Raw genomic sequence first — 20,802 nt, 5'->3', positions numbered from 1 at the left:
TGTAAAAAAATAAAAAATTAAATAAATAGACGAAAATAAAAGAAAAACAGCTCGACAAATCGATATTTTATAAAAAAAGAAAAACTATAATTATAAAATATATTCTTATATAATGTTTAGAAAAAGAATTAAGACTCTTTAGTCTTTTTTTAGTTTAATTATAAAATATAGATATTGTTAATGAATAATTTATTAGCATTGATTTAGTCTCTGAATGGTAAAATTAATTTTATAAATGGATCAAAATGAATAAATGACGATTTAGAATAAAAGAAAAAAAAAAAAAAAAGATAACAATGCGAGGGAAAAGGAAAAAAAAAAAAACCGAGTTGGAAATAAAAAAAAAAAAAAATTATCTGACGTGGTTTTATGAATGTTTCGCTCATGTCGTCGTCATGACGACGTAATTTTTCAGACCGTTTTGTCGTGTAAAACGACGTAGTTTGAAAGAAAAAAAAATATAAAAATATATATATGTCGACACTGCGATTCGTCTAGGCGCGACATACCAACCAACACATATTATAATGAATCATGTATACATGAACAATGAAAATGTACATACTTGTGTTATATGCAGCAATATGATGACCCTCTAAAACCACCCCCCTCAAGGGTGAATAGGTGAATGTGGGTGGGGATATCAACACAACGTTCGTTGGAACGCGCTACTGTCTCCCACGCTGCTTTAAACACCTGCTGGCTGCTGCAACAATAACCAGGTTGTTAAAATTATTAAATAAAAAAAAATATACATTAAATATTATAACAAAAAATAGTCGTAAAAATAAAAAAGAGGCAAATACATATGACCAATTCCAACAAACATAATTATTTTTTTTTTTTTTATACTTATTTTTGTAAACATTTTTATTTGCAAATCGTTGAAATAAAAAAAATAAAAAATGATAGCAATTTTTATCATTGAAGAATTTTCACTATTGTTATTATTTATTTATTTATTTAATTTTTAGAATTTTAGAAGATTATGTGAAAAATAATATTTAAAAAACGCAATTATCAATTTCATGATTTTTTTTATTTATAATTGAGATTTTTTTCAATTTAAAAAATTTATTTTATATTGATTTTGTGGTACTATTAATGAGGGATATTTATTGGCCTTTCCCACGTGGTAATTGTTTGCAAAAATCACCTTTAACCCAAATCGTATAAAATAACATCAACGTGATATTAAAAAAATATATATAAAAAATTTCACTAGATGATAAAACGACCAGTGAATTATTATTTATATTTAGAAATTAGATGATGATTTATATTGATTGTTAAAAAGGATAAAAAAAAAAAAATTGAATAATTAAAATAAATTATCTTATTGATGTCAAATGTCGCTCTTTCATTATTTCAATGCGCAGTTTTAAAAAAAAAATAACAACAATGATGATGATAATTAAAAACTGTTATTTGAATATGGATATTTGTTGCTTGATCATTCATTGATCTTGCAGGTCACATGAGGCTGGCCTCGTGGTTCAACCTCAACTGCACATCAAAAAAAAAAAAAGAAATATATATTCTAATTAAGCTCTATCTTGAAGAAAGGAAAAAAAAATTTTTTTAAAAAACAAAAAAAAATTCTTTTCTTAAATTTATAATAATTTTATTTCCTGAGAATTAATTTTATTGACGTAGATTCAAATCTTTTATTCTTCTGGGTTTTTTTTAAAAATGGTCATTAATATTCGCATAATTTTACTTGTCGGTAGATTATTATCAAAACTTTGGGCTCAATAAATAACTTAATAAAATCGGAGTATTATACATTTTTTTTTTTTTTCAATATTATATATTTCGTATTTATTCATTAAAGATTATTGTTTTTTTTTTTTTAATTTTATTTTGGACCGAAATTAGATTAACTAAATTTACTGGAAATATATTTATATTTTTTTTCTTTTATTTATTGAGATTTGAATATTCTATGCGACCGGACACTCATTTTGTCTGGTAATTTATGGTAATATAAATGTATCAGTTGGCTTTAAGCGTCATTATTTAGAGTCTCAATGAGAAACAATTGTCACTCTTGCGAATATCATTTAGAATAAATATATATATTTGTTTTTTTTTTTTTTTCACGTATTGTTATTATTATTATTTGAACAATGAACATATTGATTAAAAGTTCATCAAACTGATAAATATTAAATCACGACATTTATAAACACAAATATATATTTTTTTTATTATTATTATTTCATTAAAAATACGTTGAAAAATGTGACGAAATAAACTTCTCAACAATGAGATCAAGTTCTGACCTCCAGGTCGTTCTTAAAACTCAACACAAAGACAATGACTTTCACAATACAATATACAAACAATTATTTTCTCATTTGACATTGTTTTTGTTTTATTATTTTCTATTTCATTTGGCATTAATAACAATTAAAAGTTTGATAAAATAAACAATTAATTTCCATGAAATTTCAGTTGAAATCAAATGCTGTTCAACTGGATTTTAAATATAAAACCTATAACCGTTTTTTTTTTTTTTTGTTTAATTTTATTATTTGTGTCGTGATATATATATTTAACGGTCAAGTACGTTAAATTTTTAGACCAGTTTGAATATTGAAAAAAATTAAAAAATCAGAGCAAAATTATTTAGAACCGCCTTGCAGAATGTTGAGCTAAAATAGGCTGGGCCTAATATTTTTTTCTAACCGACTTTGATTGTGTTATTCGTGAAAATATGTTATCTTGGTAGTGGTAGGGTAGTTGTCCGTTGCTCTACTTAAAAAACAAAATATTTATTTATAAAAATAAACAAAAAAAAAAAACCATCAAAAGTGACCGTTAAGATTCAAGCTTCTCAAATCAACACGTCTTCCAGGTGTTGGTAAAAAAATCATCATCAAAACATAGAAGTATAAGGTAAATTATTATTTGATCTATATGATGACGTTTTATCACAAGTGAAATTACAAAGAATAGATGTTGATGTGATGAAGATTCGTGTGAAATTATTAAAGGTATTTTAATTCAAACACAGGTAAAATCATCCCAATAATATTCCCATGGTCAGACAAAATTCATACATACAAAATGGTCATCATATGGATGTTTTTAGAATAAAGGTAACCTGTGCAATATAACGGTTTTGGTCTTATTTAAATAGACCCAAGAAGAGTATACTTTTTAATCATTCATACGGACATTGTCCAGGTAATATATTTTTAAAAAAATATAACCATTTCACGGGGGGGTATAAAATGGTCAATGATGACCATCCAAGGATATACGCAAGGATAAAACTACCCTCAAATGTAGATCAAAAAATTATCCTCAGGTAGTACAAAGTCCCTGGGAAAATACAATTTTTCAATGGACAGTGCGTGGAGGATCTATATTTTATTTTTTAAATCAGAGCAGTCTTTTTTTTTTGACTACCTGCATTTGGTTCTTCCCGGATGGTTGGACAATGTGGTATTTATCTTTTTTTTTTTTTTTCTATTAAACTTTGCTTGTCTCATCTGGACATTGGAGCACTGTGGTGGGTCCAGTTGTCCCAACTAAAAGGGTTAAGAAAAATCATTCAACAGATCCTCATAAAAATCCATGAGAAACTATATCAGCTTCATAATCAAACAATCTACAAGCTCTATCATTCTTTGGTAAATAAAATAAAAAATTTACAGGATTAACCGAATTATCCTCAATAAAAAGTCAACCTATTATATCATCATGATAAAAAAACTGTATCACTGTTTTTTTGTTTTGATAATTTGAGTATAATTAATTGCCCAGTGTCAAGATGACACAATAGAAAAGTAAACACCTTTTGACAATCAATGTCTAACGGTTTTTTTTTTTTCAGAGAAATCTTAAACCTTTTGGAAAGATTCAAGTAGCTTCTGTATTTGTCTTTTTTTTTTTTTAATTTTTTTTGTAGAGTCCATCTAGTAAGGACACTGTCCACATATCTAAATGTATACATGTATTTTGCATATTCATCCACGAGCCCGCATAAACCGTATTTTAAATAAGGGCATTTAAATGATTTTTCATGAAAAGGGTTCATGTACCTGCATTCGACCCTTGGTCTTGGACGGTTCATCCATTCTAACCCAACTTTTATCCTTTCTATACCTGGGCCTTGTTTTATTATTATGATTATTTATATTGTTGACTGATATATTATATCTTGTACCCATAAAAATAACATATAATAAATGTTATGTATGTGTAGACAACGTGCCACTGGGTTTTAGTGTCCATGTATATATATAAAAAGTGAATCAGGTTTTTCACTCACTTATGATATTTTATGTGGGGCCTTTCACACATCAAAGCACCCGTTGGACTTGAGGCGCGTGCGCAGGTGATCCTTCGGGGTACGGGCAGGTATATGACCTCTTGATCTGAGGGACCTTCTCCCACTCTTGCTTCAATTCAACTACATACATGGGCCCTACCATCATTCCCACTACTTGTTTGTTCGCTTTTTTTTATTCCTACCCAACTGAGGGTTCTTCTCCTACCATCATTCGCAAAAAATTACCCCAGGATTTTTTTTTTTTTCAGCTTTATTATTATCTGGGCTATTGGACTTGTAGATATTTTTTTATCTTGACCGTTTGGATATATTTTTATTGAGTCTTTTAGAGTTTGAAAAAAAAAAAAAAATTACAATTTTACAAGTAGTTTTAGGATGGAATTATTTTGAGAATAAAATCATGAGATCGTGGGTTGATCGGGAGGCTGCGCAAGTTTTAAATTGCTCTCTCATTGGTTTCTCAGCTTCAACCAATCATCAATCAACGATCCCTTCTCTTTTACAGAATCACAGCTCACTGGTCCTGCCTTTCTTGCGTAACAATTTATCACTCTACCAATAAATTTATTAAATATATATCATTAAAATTTTTATGTCATTTTTTTTTTTTTTTTTTTTGCTAAATGTTTTTACTAGTCTTTTATTTCAAAGAAAAATAGCAGAATAATTAATTTGACTTATCAGGTATATTGATAGCTATAGACAATTATTTTCGAGGGACAATTTTCTTGTTGATTATATGAAAAAATTAATATTGAAATATATTACACGTGCCAGTTGGAGAGCACTTAATTTTCTATCCACGTGTAATTATTGTTGCTTTGAAATAAAAAAAAAAAAAAATAAAGAAAAGATAAACAAGACAGGAACTTTGAAGGTCCTCATTGCTTATCGCAATAACTGTGACGACAACTGAGAAATAAAGTAAACGACAAACGATCTAAATTTTAAAAGTAAAATAATAAAAAAAATATATCAACAAGAAAAATAATAAAATTATTATTGAGGAAAGACTAGACTTGAATAAATTTTCCATGTTTGAAGATTATATTGAGGGGAGTTTATTTTATTGACAATAGACAAATGAAAATTAGATGACTTGTTTTCAAATTTATCGTTGAAAATTACTAAACTATATTATTATAATATAATAGCCAAGAAATAATAATAATAATCAATTTTAAATTGTTAATTAAATATGCCATAGAAGAAGGTAGCATATATCTATTTAATATTTAAATATTTAATTACTCGAGGGTCATTTCTCATATATATATTTTTTTTTTCATTATTATTTTCTATTTCATACGACGTTTATTAAAAGAGAATATTATTTTTACATGATATTGTACTGTGTGTGAACACATCAAGTTGCCTGGGTATTCAAAAAGTGATAAACAGTATATTACCTCTTTCATTGTCCTATTTTTTTTTAATTTTATTTTTCTTCCTAGGAAGTATCTCTTATCAGTTTTATTTTAATATACCTTTGTACATGAGCTTCGAGAGGGGAAAACAGTAAAAACTAAAATTCCAATATTATACTCATTTAAAAATACACGACAAATATCTTGAAACTTGCAAGTCATTAAAAGCCAAAATGATAAAATAAAATATTTCAAAAAGATAAATATATATAGGTATTAAAAATTGTTTAAATAGTTTTTTTTTTTTTTATCTTGAATTTCTGGTTGGCAGATATAATGTATTTTCAACGGTTTTAATAATTCAAAGAGAGGAAAGGAGAAAAAAATAAATATCAAAAAAAAAAAAAAAAAAAAAAGAAATTTACTGAGAGAAAGGGGCTGGCCTTTAGCAACCCTCCAGTTTCTGCCCCAGATTTAAAGACGCCAAGAAAGCATAGCAACCCCTTTGGCATATTTTTTTCATTGGTCGATAAACTGGAACACCAGAATAAAAGGGTGGATCCAAATTTAACTTGCTCCAAATAACCCAAATTATACTCTAGATTATTCTCCTGAGATTTTTTAAAAAAACTGTACAGATTTGTTTCTCACGTTGAGTGATACAGTCGTCATCCAGACCAACCAAAGTGCGATATTATATAAAGATATTTTATACATTTTTTTTTTCAATATCGACTGTTCAAATAATTGGACCAAATATCGAGCTATTATTGTCATTGAGACTATCATCAAATGGCCTTGGAGTGTATCTGGCTATCAACAATCTCCGACATCAGTGAGTTTTATATTTTTTATATAATTTTATTAATATTTTAAGTATCAATAAAAAAAAAAAACTATTGATATACGTGATTAGTATCAACGTGATGTACAAAATACATGTATCATCTGCAATAATCAACTGAGCATTGATAAAACTCTCAATGATCCATCAGATTTTATTATTTTCTTATAAAATATTTTCTCTTCTGATAAAAAATCGTCAAATTTATTTTTAAAACATCGTTAAACAATCATTGCTATTTTTTACCAATCAGTTTTTATTTTTTTAAATCAATTTTTACCTAGGTTTTTTTTTTCTTTATCTTTTTTTTCATGGTGATGATGAATACTAATTGAAACAACGTCAGATGAAGGTGTGGGATATTAAACACGTACTACAATAATTTTAAAACTTCTGACTCATACACCCATATCTATTTTCAATACAAAAAAAAAAACCAAGTTGTGATTCATACAGTCCCGAAAAAAAGCACCAAAATAATTTTAAAATCACATTTCAATAATTTAAGAAAAGAACAATAAATTAAACTACACAATAAATTAAACTTTTTGATAGACTTGAATGAAATAAAAAAAAAAGGTCAAATGTAAAATTTAAAAAATATGGAAATAGCTTAAATGAATTAATAAAAAAGTTGAACTATTATTTTTATCAGCATCGCGGATGCAGATTAACTGTTATATCACTGATGCTTGTGTATCGTTGAAAAACAACAATTTTAAAAAAGATAAAAGATGTACTTTACGTTATCTCGTTATGATCAAGTGACCATCAGGTACACAAGGAGACAGAATAAAATAATAATAAATAAAAAATGAAAATAATAAAACAAAATATAATAATAATAAATTAAAGAGAGAGATGAAAAGGTAATAATATAGTTGTTGAATGAAGGAGAGACATTTGTTTATGATTAACAAGCTAAGACACAACCTTGTCAATCGCTCAAGTATCATTTTAATCTCATTTAATGTAACATGAGCTTATCAATATGACCTTCTGTTGAAATATAATCTTAATCATTTTTGGTCCAAAATTTATATCCTCGGAATTATGTGTATATCTTTTTTTTTTTTCATTTTTTTATTATTTATATATTTTTGAATCTAATATTAAATAATTTTTAGGAAATAAATTTATTTTAGTATTGAGATGAGCAAGATAGACACTTGTGTTAATTGGATTTTGTCATTGACACAAATTGAATATATTTTTCAAAACTCAAATTAATCATTTTCGATTTTTTTTTATGAAAAAAAAAATACATAAACATGTTTATATTTATGATGATAAATATATTCAAACATGTTTCAATAATACAACCTATATTTTTTTTTTTTTTCAACGTTATTAAGCACTTGTATTTATTTATTAAATTTTGAAATTAATAGGTCAATTTTAATCCCATATGAAAATATATTTAAAAATTATTGTAAATTTGTCAAATTATATTTTTATTCGATTATGCAATATGGTTTTTTTTTTTTTTTTTTCATATCTGATTATCAATATGTCTTTAATTTAATAATAAATACACGCGCACATTGGGATGTCAAGAATAAAAAAAAAAAAATACATCTATCGTTCCAGAAGTTTGACTTTGTTGATACAGCTTCTAAAGAAAAAAAAAATTTTTTAAAAATAAAAAAAATATACGTATGTGTCTCTGAGACCTTTAATACGTTTCTCAATCGAAATACTTTTTTATTCTCGACATTTATACAAATATAAATAATTTCTTAGAATTTTAAAAAACAAGTTAAAAAAATTCTTATCTTGGATAATATTTAAATATAATTTTTCATCTCTAGACATGTAATTTAATTTAATGTTTGGACCAGTTTGTTTTTTGTAAAATATATTTAAAAATTTTTTTATATTTTTTTTAACGTATATTTTTTCATGTGAGAGAATATTTAAGTGGGTTAAAGATGTTGAATTTAAAAGATTTGCAATCGACAGAAGATGAAACACCTAAATTGATATTTACCGATAGTGATAAAATGATAAGATATGTTTTCTGATGTCAAATGATGCAAACGCTATATACCATGTTTTTTTTATTTTAAAATTTTATTATTATTTATTCAATTTATATAATTTTTATTTTATTTTTTTTATATTTATTTATTCGTATTGTTGAATCATCCCGGAAAGTGTATAATGTGTTCGTTTATTGCATCCCAACGAGAAATGAGTAAATAACATATCGATTAATGCAAACATTGAACCCGGAATTTAAATAAATTTTTTACAAGTTAAATAATAATTTTCGCATAATTATAAATTGTTAATGATACCTAAAAATTTCCTAAATCTATCAAATCAATTTTGGTTAATTTAAAATATTCATTTTAATGGAAAAATAAAAAAAGTGATTGTATTTATTTTTTAATCGAAAGTGTAGGCATTTATGTTTCTCCATGAGAGCATCGCAATCCGGAAGATAAATGTGCTTGATGCAAAACGCGATGCGATATGATGCCAGGAAATTAAAAGAAGCTGAGGAGAAAATTGTTTTTTGTTTTTTTCCTGGTAATTTTTCTTTTTCTTGTTAAATATATTTAAACTTGTGGCTTGATAATTATAAATCCTTCTTATCACTCGATTTATTATTGAAATATTATTTTAAATTTGAATTATTATTTTAATTACTTAATTTTCATTTACTGTTTTATTTTTTATAATATCCAGTTTGTGCAACTTACATAAACCACTACAGATATATTTTTTTATTGCACACTTTTTTTAATTAACACGAGAGAAACGCTCAAGCTATAATAATGTTCTTTAACCTAATCAAAAATCACTTTTATTTTTTATATTTAAACATTATTAATTATTTATTTATTTAATTCAATTTTTTTTTTTTATAAATGGATAAAAGATTTTATGATAATGTCATTTATAACTTTATTGAAAATTAAAATTTGAGTTTATAATTAAATTGAATTTATGGATTTTGTTGGTATATATATTTTACTTTTTTTTCATGCAGTGGGCATTTATGTTTTTTTTTTTTTTCGTGATGAGATATTTACGTAATGATTTTTTCCTGATTTCAACTGCACGCAGGGTGGTGCATCAGAGGGGAACATTTTTTTAGAGTGAAATAAAAAAAGAAATTTCTCATCAGTCATCTGAGCTAATAAAAAAGAAAACTTTTATTGGATTGTGAGATTTTTTTAATTGTTTTGAATATTTATAAGAATTTATTTATATTTTTAAAATAATATTTTTAGATTACTTGAGTATTTTAAATTTCCAAGACAAATAATTAATTATTTTTACATAAAAGACATCCACTTTTTTTATATTTTTATTGAAAAAAAAATAGCAAATTGATTTATCAAAAACTAAGTGAATGTATGGACCAGCCTCCCCATAAATTTTCATTTAAAAATAAAATTAAAAAAGAAATAAGATTTAAGATAATATAATCCAGTTAAACCAGAACAAATAATAATTTTTCAAAAATTATAATTAAATTGTTTCTCAAAAATCTCGAAACTCTCACGCTCCATAATTTGACACTGGTCCGCAAGACATTGCTATCAGATACAAAATAAAAACCAGATACAAAAACATAACTGTTTGTTGAAGAATAAAAAAAAAAAACAATATATATAAATAAAAATGTAACAGCATACAGAAAAAGATGTGGCAAGTGTCGTTACATATATTGTCCTCAAAAAAATTAAATAAAAAATTAAAAAGACTGATGTGTATGCACGATTAAATCCTGAGAATTAAATCACTTTGATTTTAATTTTTTTTTTCTTCACTTAAAAATTTATCCAAGACTCAGCAAATATCACAATTTACACTCTGACGTCACGATGGTATTTTAAAAATTTCACAATAAAAAAAAATATCAAAGTGTCAATGACCCGAGCAATTATTAAAAAAAAAAAAAAAAGGGATGATCAAAAAATAAATCCAGCAGGTAATTTAAAAAATTTCTGCATTTAAATTTTGATAATTCAATTGACCATTTAAATTTTTGTCTCGTTTGATTTTTAAATCGTCCAGTCAGGGCTTTTAACCCGATGGTCAAAAAGGTCACACGTGTCCTTTAAATATAATTTTTATTGTCCCCCCTTGACCCTTGAAATATATCAATGATTTTTTAAAATAGTAAATCCAGTTTGCCATTTATACATATTGAGGGGGCTTGATCTTTTCCAGTCTCTAAACAAGAAAAATTTATATATCTTTATTCGTTATTTTTTTTTGTTTTAAACAGGATTTGCCAATGGATCTTGAAGCTTGTTCAACACGTGTCATTTGACCACTTCATATATAAAAAAGCCACTTCCTGTCCGCGTACTATACACGTTTAAATTTTTCATTTTATATTTTATTATTTTTGTCTTTCGACACCATGTCATATAGCTTCTTTCATTCATTGTCTTCCTGTCTTTGACTGCGTCAACGAGAAAATTCAATTCTATTATATTTTATGCATTTCTCTTGTATATTATATGGCTATACTGACTGTCGCATGAATGCACTGGGATGTGTTGGGAGAAAATGTCTAAGAAGGAAATGGTGTTTCTCGCATAACAAGATAAATTTTTAATAATATGCTTTTGTTTATATATAGATACATTGTTGGTTGCCAAGTGGACTTTAAACCTTTTTCCTATATCACTTATTATTTTCATCATCAAAGAAATAATAAAAATCAATTTTACAACGAATCTAGCGAAACATTTTAGTGAAAATTTAACACGAAATACTTTAAACAATACTTAATTGTTTTGCCTAATTTAAATATTCAATCTATCATTTGTAAATTAAAATAAAAATCATTTTTAAAACCTCTATTATGATAAATAATAATTAGATCAAATAAAAATTTGTATCCATTTAAAAAACTTTTAAATTTTCATGTTGAAATTAAAAAAAAAAATCATTAATACAAGAAAAATAACAAATTTTTTATTGTCACACTGAGGTAAATTCAAAACCCATAATTAGAAACTCATAATTACATAACGTAATACATAATGAAGAACAAATTTTTTTTAAATTAAAATTTACGAAACTTTTAGATGATTTTAAAATTATTATTATTATTTTATATTTGACCACCGGAAGTTTACAAAGGACTTGAAGAAGCAAGAAAGGCACGCGCATAAATGTCAGGATCAAATGTCATTTAAAAACATACAACTCGTCCGGAAGTCAAGATTGTTCTTATCTTTTGCAAATGATACATTAATGAAAAACTGCACAATAAAATTTAAAAATAAAAAAACAATGACAGATATACATAAGAGGTTATTTTTATAGAGTGCAATCAGATGCGAGCTAAGCGTAATATCATCTTTCTTCAACTCAAGTGTACATAAAGACAATGAAGAATTTATTAAACTCAAAATAAAAAATATTAAAACATATAACTGCACTTTTTCAATACTCAACGAGATGAATTTGTATATTTTTTAAATAATCATCATAAAGCTATCATCATCATCATCAAATTATATAAATAAAAATTATTCTTGTAAAATTAACAAAAGATTTGCATCGTTATTTTGTCTTTGCATCTTTACAAGGACATTTTTATTAAATATAATTGATGATTAGATATAAATTCTATTATGTAAATATAATCAATTAATTATCTGTCTTTAAAATTCATTATGAAAAAAAAAAAAATATTTTTATTTTATTGAGTTCAATCTCCTCAAATTTACCGAGAAATTTGAAGCTCATTTCAACTGATAAACATCTGTATTTATAAATTTTTTTTTTTTTTTTTTTTTTATCGAGACGTAAGCTGTTAACAAGACTCCTGAGTATCAAATTTTTTTTTTATGAATTGTCTTATGAAAAATTATTATTTAATTTTATAAACTGCGCATTGAATTGCATTTAATGTTAATAATTTTTTAAATTATTATTTATAGAATACAAATTGAAAGAGTAAATTTAATTGTAATTTTTTTTCATATTTTCTCAATGGTATATTCAAGAATTTAAAAAATATTTATTACAAAAAAAAAATTAAAGAACAATTAATTTTATTTTAAATAAAATGAAAACCATTCAATATTTATAAAACAAAATTTAAAAGATTAAATGAACACATTGTAAAATGAATTTAACAAAAAATTCAATTGTAAATTTTTTTTTTTTTAAATTTTTCATGAATATCATTTGAGAATTAAAAAAAAAATGTAATTCATAAATTGACCGAGTAAATTTCAATGAAAATATGAAATTGCATTTTTTTTTTCTTTCATGCTTGATAAAAAGTGAAATAAAAAAAGCAGCGATAATAAAAAACGAAAAAATGAATAAAAATTTCGTTAAAATCAGTGTGGCGTGCGAGTAGACATAGTGGATGCTTATAAGCATCGTCTCAACAATTTTTTTTTCTTGTACTTATATATATGAAATACAATTGTATATTTATTCCATAGTTGTTGTTTATGTATTTCCTCGAAGGAGAGCGTTAGCGCAAATTATTGCATCTTCATGGTCTGTTGAATTGTAAACCGAGGCTGTGCAAGTTTGCCTCATTGTTTTCATTCTATTCCTTCTGATGTGCGGTCTCTTCTGTCGAGAGTTTCGAGGACGTACAAATACACAAGCAAAAAAAAAAATTAAATAAAAATTCTATTTGATTCATATGTACTTTTTAATATAAATTTAAAAATTTAGAATATTTTATTTAACGTTAAATTAATTTAAATAAATTTATTTCTTTCGTTGGTAATTTTATGATGAAAAAAAATTAACAAACAGGAAAATTTTTCAATGAAAAATTATTTTTAAATAATCTACTGATCTACAGTAAATCTATTTTAAATTTAAAAATAAATATAATTTTTTGAACTAATTTTGAACTAGCAATTTAGCTTTAAAAATAATAAAATTTATAAATATTTTAAAAGTGAATTTTCCCATAAAGTTCATTATGAATTTTAAAAAATTTCATTAACTTATAAATTTAAATTTAATTTTCAAATTTCTCTGTTTACTTTTTTATAATTTTCTTATAACTTTCAAGTTTGGCATTGAATTTTATTCTTCTGGCTCTATATACAGCCACCTGTCTACAAAAAACAACCTGCTGGTCTTTAACTTCTTCTTTCGTCCACTCACTTTCCACCTTTTATTTATTATTTTTTTTTCCCGCACGTGCCCACATGTTTTATAACCCCGAGATGTTAAACCACATTTTCCAACTCATAAATATATATATTTTTTTTCCATTTACTCCAAAAAACCATCGATCAAAAAAAAAAAAAAATACTCCACTTCAATACTCCAATTTTTTCTCATTCATCTATTATTTTTTTTAACTTCCTCTATGGCTAAAACGATCATGAACTAAAATATATAGTTTTAAACAGCTCTTTTTATATATTTTTCTCTTTTTTTATTTTTTTGAATAATTGCTCGATGATAGAATGAGCTAAACCGGTACAAAGACACATATCATCCAGTCTCCAAGATAACATTCAACTCGAAAAAGAAGCTTGAGTTTGGTTCATTTTTTTTTTTATCTTTATTATTATTATTATCATTATTATATATTTTTTATTCTCGTAAAGACTCGCAGCATCTGCGCGCGTGGTTCTCTCTTAAATTTAATAGCACCTGTGTATACATGTATATATGGCAACAGTATTGGTATTATCTCATTTTAAAATGAGCTCTTTTCCCCCCAAATAAAAAGAAGAATAAAAAAAAAAAAATGATCGTGGCACACCTTTGTCATTCAATTGAGTGTATATATCTTTTAAAAACGAAAGATGTTGAAATATATTTTTTAATATACATTTTCAATTTTATGATATTTATTTAATAATTTATTTTATTTAAAATTGGATTATTGTGGTCTTTAATAATTGATGTGTAATGGCATGACAAGAGAGATTAATTTAATTTTAAGAATATTGTGAAAATGAATTTTCCATTATTCGTATGAAAATGACAAGTTCATTAATCGATCCGGGGATACTAAGAATGTAATATAAAAAATAAAATAATAAAAAGGTTTAACAAAAGATCTATAATGTAGCATCTGATAAGATCATTTTCTCAGTATCATAAACACGTTCAATTTTTTATCCACAAAATCGATAAGATAATGATAATTCACATTTTGCATTGAAATTAGAAATAAATATAATTTATAAATTTTTTTTTTTTAAAAACGTTATGTCAATTGCATCAGCTGAAGCTTTGCTGTGTGACCGAATAATGCACTGAAAATTTAATAAGTAATTTTTTGAATTTTTCAATTTTATAAATTAGATATTTATGGAATTTTTAAATTATAAAAATATATATATTTTTACATGTCTGTTATTTTTAAATATTTTTTTTTTATTATTGTTGAGTATTTGAAATTGTTATTGTCGATGAAATTGTTTATCTAATCAGGTGTATAACTTGAAGTGTAAGTAAGCTTTTTTCAAGTAAAAAAAAAAAAAACGAACAGTAAAATGTAAAAAAATATAAAAAGTAGTTGAAATTAAATTATAAAAATTTTAGGATAACAATATTGAAGTGTTGTCTAAATACTAGAAGTATTATTTTACAAATATTTTGCTTAGAAATAATTTTTTGATAAACATGACCTGCAGCAAAAAATATCAAGTCACGAGAAATACAACCCAGCCAAAGAAAACAGTTAATTTTTTTATGAAAATTACAAATTAAATTGTTTTTTTATCGCCAAAGTTTATCTAGATAATTGAAAGAGTGATAATCAATATTTTAAAAACAATGATAATCATCAAAAAAAAAATACTAAATCAACAATAATTACAAATATAATCTAAAAACATAATTTTTTCTATTATTTAAATTTTTTTTTCAGTCTAAAAATAAAATTTCTTTTATAAAAATTAAAATAATATATTTACAACTTGAAAAATCCATAGATACTTGAAATAAATCCCTGCCCATTGTGACAAGTAAGAAAAAAAATTGTTAAAAAAGAAAAATAACAGAAGATGAATAAAAAATAAAAAAAATATGAACAATAAAATCTATCAAATGAAAAATATTTTTTAAAGAAATAAAAATGAAAAAAATTACCAAAAAATTCATGTATATCAATGAGATAAAAACATAATAATATAATTTAAAAAAAAAGAAAAAAAAAAAAAAAAAGAACCATACAAAAGCATCAATGATTTGAAAGACTCGGATGATGGTAGTCATCCACCTACATGAGAGCATGACGTATTATCTCTCCCTAAAGTCATAATACATCTATGTATATATTTGTTATTTAATTTTATTTTTTATATGATATATAAGCAGGTATATGTGTGTATACTTTGTGGCATTTAAAAAAAACTTGTGTGGCATATAGGATGGCTTACAATAGGCTTCGAAGCAAGCCGACCGGAAGTGAACTACCTGTCTCTCACGTCCGCACAGCCTCCGAGCGCAACTCGACTCTATATATCCCACCACGTAACAATAAAAAAAAAATACATATATATATTTTTTATTTAATTTAAATGTAAACCAAACTCATTTATACTATTGTTCAAAATTAACAACCCTTTTTTTCCCATGAGAAAGAAAATCTTATCTTTTTTTTGCATCAAAATCTCAATTTTTCGAATTTTTTTTTTGCCAAAAGTTATCATTGTTAGAAAAAATATTTTTAAGCATAAATTTTATATGAAATTATTAGTCTAGTATTTAGACAACATCAAAATATAATTATCCTAGATACTTAAAAATTTAATTTCAATTATTTCAATATTTTATTCTTTCCACAACAAAGATTTGAAATAAAAAAAATCATTTTATAATTTTTCAATATTTTTTAAATATTCATCATGTGCTTTTTATAAATGTCCTTTATTTCCCTTCATCTTTCAAAGCCAACGAGACACGACTGTCAATGAGGCATCCCAAAAAAAAATATACATAAAAAAAAACCATATACCAAAATGAAATAAAAAATTTACTCAATGATAAATTATAAAGTATTAAAAAAAATTATATATTTATTATAATAATTATCTTAGTGCTTTTTTTTCTGTAAATTAATTATTTAAGTTGAGCTTTAATTATTCATAAACCAAGGGAAATAAAATATGACGTTGATGATGATGATGAGAATATAATAGAGAAGGGAAAGAAAAAAATAAAAAATATAGGTGGCTTATAAAAATTATTGGACACAGGTATTATTAATATATATTTACATAGAGCCATGTGTTGGATCTGAGGGGAATCAATAAAAATTCATCATCAACAATAACATAAAAAAATTAAAAAAAAAAAACATTAAACAAATTAAAAATTATAATAATTATTTAAACAATAATGAAATGAATGATAAAAAAATTAATTTATACATAATATATATTTAATTAATATAGCTTTTTTATTTGCTTAATGTTTTCATCATCTTAATTTAATTATGATGAAGATGGCAATAAGAAAGTCATGTCGTCCCGCGGAACTCAAGTACTTTCTGTCAGTACGTGGCACTAAAAAATAGTATATTCACGTCCAATCGTTGTGTGATACTATAACGGATAACCTACATTTACAAAAGCGTCAGTGATACACCCGCGAGTACGTATAATTTTTTTTTTTTTTATTATTTCTTCAGCTACATCATGAAAAAAAATATATACCTATTGGTCTGTTTCGTATGCAACCTTCGTAATACCGGTCTCCCGCGTGTGTCACTCACTATTCACATGACTTTTTTTTTTTTTTTTAATCTTTTCTCCTCACTACTCTTTTCTTTTTGTCCCTCTTTACATACATGACCCATCAAATCATTCAAAAATTATATTTAAAATGATTAAATTATACTATGAAAATAATGGACATTGTCAAAAGTAATTTTTTAGAAAATTGAAAATTAGGCTAATGTTGATTAGCTTTTTTTCTAAATAAAAATTATAACTGGATAGTTTAGAGATTTGTTGATATTTTGGGTTTTAAATTTAAAGATGAGATGAATTTTTTTATTTAACACCGGATGGACCGCAAAAGTATTTATGACATCATTGATCAAACATGGGTGAGGATGATATTCTCAAGTATATAAATATAAAAACTCATCTAATCGCTTTTGACTTTATCAGTTTTATATTTTTTTTATTTCTTTTTTTCTCGAGTCTTACGAGAAATCTTGTGGATTTTTTTTTTTATATTATATTTAATATTGACAGTACAGCATCACTCGAGAATTCAGACAAAAAACGAGATAAATTTTTTTATTTATTTATTTTTCGAAGGTGTTGAATAAATAATATTAAAATATTTTTTTTTTTAATTTAAAAATATATGTATTATATCAAGTTGTAAGTGGAAATTACAGTTGATATTTTAATTGAGTTGATTTTGTTTTAATTATTGTTTGAAAATTTTTATAAGAAATTTTTAGTGGAAAAAAAAATATTGATGGATATTTATACTTGATATAGGAGAAAAAAATTATATGGAGGTCATGCACACGTGTTATCACATCAATTATATACTTGGACAATTGGCTGTATTAATTTTCAAGTTTTCGAGGTCAATTGTTGGTATATTTATGATAACAAAATATTCAAACTGAAAACACCAACAATTTTTATAGCAATTTTATATATTTTTTTATATTTTTTTTTCTATAATTATTTTTTATTGTTGAGTATTTAAAATTTGTGTTTGAATTCTTATCAAAGTGCACTGAAATGTACTACAAAATTCAAGTACATTTTTTTTTTTGTTAGCTAAAAAAATTATAAAAAATAAATATGATAAACTTTTTTCTTTTTAATTTTATCTTTTAGACTGGATTTAGACTCTCTCTCTCTCTTTCTCTCTTGCTTTTTTATCTTTAAATAATCTATTTTAAATATTTTTAGAAAGAATTAAAGAAATGGAAATTTTTATTTTTTGTCTCACAACAAGTGGTTGTTTTTCAATTTTATATTTTTTTTCAAATAACAAGATAAATTTTGTTTAAAAAAAAAATTAATTCTTCGATTTTAATTTTTTTTATTTTCTAACGCGCAGTTATATTTTTAAAATCTATTAACGAATATATAATTATATTTTTTACTCACCAATAACACGTGCTCCAATGTGTCACCATGTTCATGATAAAATCTGGAAACAAAAAAAAAAATGTCCATTAGTTATCTGTCATCGACACTATTCTCCGAATTTAGATATTCTTGAAAAAATCAATTTTACATTATCATGCACTGCCCTCAAAACCAAACTTGGTATGACTGTTTTTTTTTATTTTTTATATTCATCTTATCTATATATTTAAATGCTAGGAACACCTGACAATATTCAAGCGAAACCCCACAGAGGCTGATTTTTTTTTTCTAGATAAATCACAGACGAAATCTAATCTCATATAAATATTTTTAATTATGTGCAAATAATTTTTTTTCGATTCAATATTGTGAAAATTAAATTAAGCAACAAGTCAGCTGTTTAAAAAATTTTCTACCTGGGAATTTTGCTGCGAAGCAGTGATAACAAATTTTTTTCTATCTATAGATTAATAATGAAAAAAAAACCATCTCTGACGATTTTCTTTGAACTTCCTTCATGACAATAAGATAAAAAAAATAATCCTCATGATTCAGAACTCTTATGATAAAAAAAATAATAACCGTTAGTGTTAAAATTCCCATAAATCTTAAAAAAAAACCTTTTGACTCAGTATATATTTTTTTTGCTGGCGAGATGTAATGACCAAAAATATTTTTGGTCATCCCTTTATGACGTGTCCTTTGTTATATAAAGATCCAAGTGGTCCATATGTTTTAGTCAGGTCAATTTCAATTGATTTTTTGGTAAGGTACCCAGGTATAAATTAAATTTGCATATGACTTTATATTCAAGATAAAAAGTGTCCGTGCCTTTTTATGCTTCATGGCGTACGAATTTTTTTTTTCCTTTTTTTTACTTCTGTCAAGTATGATTTATTGTTTATTCTCAACGTTTTATTTCAAATTGCATTATTATAAATTTATAAACAAAAAATACAAACTAAAATATTAATTTTATTTTAAAAATTATAAAAAATAATTAATAATATTATGACTAATTTTTTTTGATAAATATTTCATCAATAAAAAAATTAAATTATATTATTTTTTTCAGTTAAACAATATTGCTCGTTTTATTCCATTTCCCCGCCTTCATCGTCCCACTCTCTTCAATAAACACCCACCAAGAAACCACGAAAATGGCGGGTCCATATAAATATATTAAAATTAATCTTAAATATTTTTCATCTCATTAAAAATTAGCAGTTAAAAAAATACACAATAATTCCCAAAAAAAAATCAAATTAATTGATTTTTTTTAAATTTAATTTCGATTGATTATCATTAAAATATACCTATTATTATTAATTATGTTTTAAATAATAATTGTTAATGTATAAACAAAAGGTCAAAAATATATATATATTTATATAAATGACCATGATGATATTTTGTCTATAAGTGTATTAAACGAGAATAGATTAATGTGCTCATATCAGGGTTGTACAGTGCTTTTAATGTGAACTATAAAGTACGTTATAGCATTGGATCTATAAGACTTGCATACATATATATATACTAGAAATTTTATGTAAAGAGCATTGTAAATATATCCCGCAATTTACAGTATACGTGGCCCAACCAGTTGACACCACATTTCTCAGTTTTCTTTTACTATTATTAATATTACTTTTTTATACGAAAAAACATCTTGGTTTTTTTTTTTTCTTTATTTTGCAACTTGGATTAAAATCCATAAGGGATTATTTAAAATAAGATAAATTTTCTGCATTAATTTTAATTTGTTAAAAAATTATAAATTTATATAAAAAATATAATATAATAATAATAAAATTATATATAATTGTGAAAATTAGTTTATCATACAAGGAAACGAAAAAATTTGTATAAATTAAAAAAAATATAGTTAATGTTGTTAATAAATCGGACAAAAATATGAAAATGCAACAAATCATATAGTTTTTTCTTTTTTCCTGTCTGTTGATACCAACATGAATATGTATTCTTATCAAAATTATAAATCAATAATTATCTCGTTGCATTACATGAACAAAACAAACCAACGAGTTCACCGACACGTGCCCAAGTGAGAGTCTTTCAGTGAAACTTGTATTCATAAATAAAATATATATTTATAATTAAATAAATAAATACAAAAATATATATGATACAACACTAAATTATCTTTAATTTTTCCTACAAAAAAAAAAATCAACAAATGCATCTTTAAAATATGATTTTTAATTTAATATTAATGCTTTG

The 20,802-nt window shown here is 24.3% G+C and overlaps 1 protein-coding gene across 1 annotated transcript in view; it reads right to left on the bottom strand.

Annotated features, from left to right (window-relative positions):
* Window positions 1-20,802, bottom strand: part of LOC122856769 (protein bric-a-brac 1-like) — a 212,064-nt gene that overhangs the window by 177,689 nt on the left and 13,573 nt on the right. Inside the window, exons 2-3 of the mRNA XM_044158591.1 lie at window positions 18,577-18,619; window positions 566-706 (exon numbers count right to left, since the gene is read on the bottom strand). The gene's annotated coding sequence lies outside the window, so the exon portion shown is untranslated. The remainder of the gene's footprint in view (window positions 1-565; window positions 707-18,576; window positions 18,620-20,802) is intronic.

Source organism: Aphidius gifuensis, linkage group LG5, assembly GCF_014905175.1.
Source record: "Aphidius gifuensis isolate YNYX2018 linkage group LG5, ASM1490517v1, whole genome shotgun sequence".
In the NCBI taxonomy this organism is placed as follows: domain Eukaryota; kingdom Metazoa; phylum Arthropoda; class Insecta; order Hymenoptera; family Braconidae; genus Aphidius; species Aphidius gifuensis.
This window is presented reverse-complemented; position numbering and strand designations above follow the sequence as displayed.